This window comes from Trichechus manatus, unplaced genomic scaffold (genome assembly GCF_000243295.1).
Source record: "Trichechus manatus latirostris isolate Lorelei unplaced genomic scaffold, TriManLat1.0 scaffold03411, whole genome shotgun sequence".
Lineage (NCBI taxonomy): Eukaryota > Metazoa > Chordata > Mammalia > Sirenia > Trichechidae > Trichechus > Trichechus manatus.
The window spans coordinates 1-2,711 of NW_004447347.1; the positions used below are offsets into that span (position 1 = coordinate 1).

At 60.2% G+C, this 2,711-nt stretch overlaps 1 pseudogene; it reads left to right on the top strand.

Annotated features, from left to right (window-relative positions):
- The first annotated feature begins 46 nt into the window (after window positions 1-46).
- On the top strand, window positions 47-2,275 carry LOC101353033 (zinc finger protein 205 pseudogene; annotated as a pseudogene).
- The last annotated feature ends 436 nt before the right edge of the window (window positions 2,276-2,711 follow it).

Sequence of the window (2,711 nt, forward strand, 5' to 3'; positions counted from 1 at the left end):
CACCATTTTGCGGGGGGTGATGTCTGGTGCTGGGTGGCCCCGGAAGCACCGAGTCCGAGCTTATTGTCTCTTTCTGGCCAGGGTTTCCCTTCCGTAGGCCTTTACGGGCCTCCCCGGTGCAGGCGAAGGGCGAGGCCTCAAGCTCCGGCCAGCAGACAGGAGAGGAGGAGGACGAAGAGAAGACGGCCGTGTGCACAGGTGAGATCTCGGGGAGTTGGAGGGACAGTCATTCCCAGGCGCCCTCATCCATAGGGACTTCCTGTCTGTTTTCTGCTGGGCCACGACGCACGGCCTTCCCGAGGCTGTCCCAGGGCAGGGCAGCCAGTGTCCGTCCTCTGTAGAGTGGGGCTCTCTCTTCCGGGACCCCCAGGTGCTTGCCCTTTCTTATTTCCTGGAACCAGTCCCCCTCTTAGCTAGTTCTCCCCACATCTCTGGGTCTCTTACGAAAGCCTCCCACATTGGACACCCTCTTTCCCCAGAAGCTGTGGAGGTGGGGAAGGAGGCCCTGGCCCCTGCCACCCTTGAGGATGTGAAGCCCTTCAGAACCATGGCCGGCAGAGACCCAGGGGGCTCCCTGCAGTGTGAACAGCCAGCCTCCAGCAGCCAGAGCTCAAAACAGACCTATGACGACGGGCCACCCCAGCCTCTAGAGCAGGGTCAGCAGAAGACAGCTCCACCAACCACAAGCCTTCCAGAAACGGAAGAGGACAACGTCCCCGAGAAGCCCAGCGAGGAGGAAGAATGTGCCACTGAGGCTGCTGAGAGCAGGGAGGATGGACTGGCTGCCGACGAGGGACTGGCCGCCGAGGGTGAAGGCAGCAAGAACACGTACAAGTGCGAGGAGTGTGGCAAGGGCTTCGGCCGGAGCTCCCACCTCATCCAGCACCAGATCGTCCACACGGGCGAGAAGCCCTACACCTGCCCTTCCTGCTGGAAGAATTTCAGCCACCACTCGACGCTTATCCAGCACCAGCGCATCCACACCGGTGAGAAGCCCTATGTGTGTGACCGCTGTGACAAGCGTTTCACCCGCCGCTCAGACCTGCTCACCCACCAGGGCACCCACACGGGCGCCAAGCCCCACAAGTGTCCCGTCTGCAGCAAGTGCTTCACGCAGAGCTCGGCCCTGGTCACCCACCAGCATATCCACACAGGCGTCAAGCCCTACCCCTGCTCCGTGTGTGGCAAGTGCTTCAGCGACCGTTCCAACCTCATCGCCCACAACCGTATCCACACCGGCGAGCGGCCCTACCACTGCCTGGAGTGTGGCAAGAGCTTCAGCCACAGCTCCCACCTCACCGCCCACCTTCGCACCCACCGCGGCATCCGGCCCTACTCGTGCCCGCTGTGCGGCAAGTGCTTCACCCGCCACTCGACGCTCATCCAGCACCAGCGCATCCACACTGGTGAGAAACCCTATGAGTGTGACCGCTGTGCCAAGTGCTTCACCCGCCGCTCGGACCTCGTCACCCACCAGAGCATCCACACTGGCGACAAGCCCCACAAGTGCCCTGACTGCAGCAAGTCCTTCACGCAGAGATCGGCCCTGGTCACCCACCAGCGCACGCACAACGGCGACAAGCCCTTCCCGTGCCCCGAGTGCGGCAAGTGCTTCAGCCACCGCTCCATCCTCATCGCCCACAACCGCACGCACACCGGCGAGAAGCCCTACCACTGCCTCGACTGCGGCAAGAGCTTCAGCCACAGCTCGCACCTCACCTCCCACCAGCGCACCCACCGCGGCATCCGGCCCTACTCCTGCACAGTGTGCAGCAAGAGCTTCAGCCGCCGCTCCAACCTGCTGCGGCACGAGAAGATCCACAGCACCGGGCCCAAGGCTCTGGCCGTGGTGGTACAGGAGGCAGAGACGGAGCCTGTGGCAGCACCTTCACTGGAACCCACCTAGGAGGCTGGAGAGGGGCCAGGGCCCTGAAGAAGAGCCAGGGCGGCAGCCGAAGGAAAAGGAGGGTGTGGGCAGGGAGTCCGGGAGGTGGCTGGCGTGTACCGGGGCATGTCAACGCGGAAGGGGCTGCGGCCTGAGCGGCCAGCACTGCAGCTGCAAGTTAAATGCCTTGTAATTCAGGCGATGGCCCGCTGCTCTGTGTGCTTCTATGGCGGGCCCCCGAGCGTGGCGGTGCGTGCCTGGCTGTGCCTTCACGCAGGCCCCCTTTGATCATTGCTTTTCAGGTGGTACCCCCACTCCCAACCTTTTTTGTCGTTGTTGTTAAATTGTACTTTAGATGAAGGTTTACAGAAAAAACTAGCTTCTCATTAAACAGTTAGTATACGTATTATCGTAGGACATGTCAGTACTGTTTCTTCTTGGCCTTGGATTCCCCATTACCAACTTCCCTGTCCTCCCCTGCTTTCTAGTCTTGTCCCTGGGCTCGTGTGCCCCTTAGTCACATTTTGTTTTATGGGCCTGTCTAATCTTTGGCTGAAGGGTGAACCTCGGGAGTGACTTCATTACGGAGCTGAAAGGGTGTCCAGGGGCCCTACTCTAGGGGTTTCTCCAGTCCCTGTCAGGTCAGTAAGTCTGGTCTTTTTTTGTGAGTTAGAATTTTGTTCTACATTTATCTGCAGCTCTGTCTGGGATCCTCTGTTGTGATCCCTGTCAAGAGTAAGAAGTGGTGGTAGCTGGGCACCATCTAGTTGTACTGGAGTCAGTCTGTCCACTCCCAGTCTTGACCACATTTGTACCCGTCTGCCAA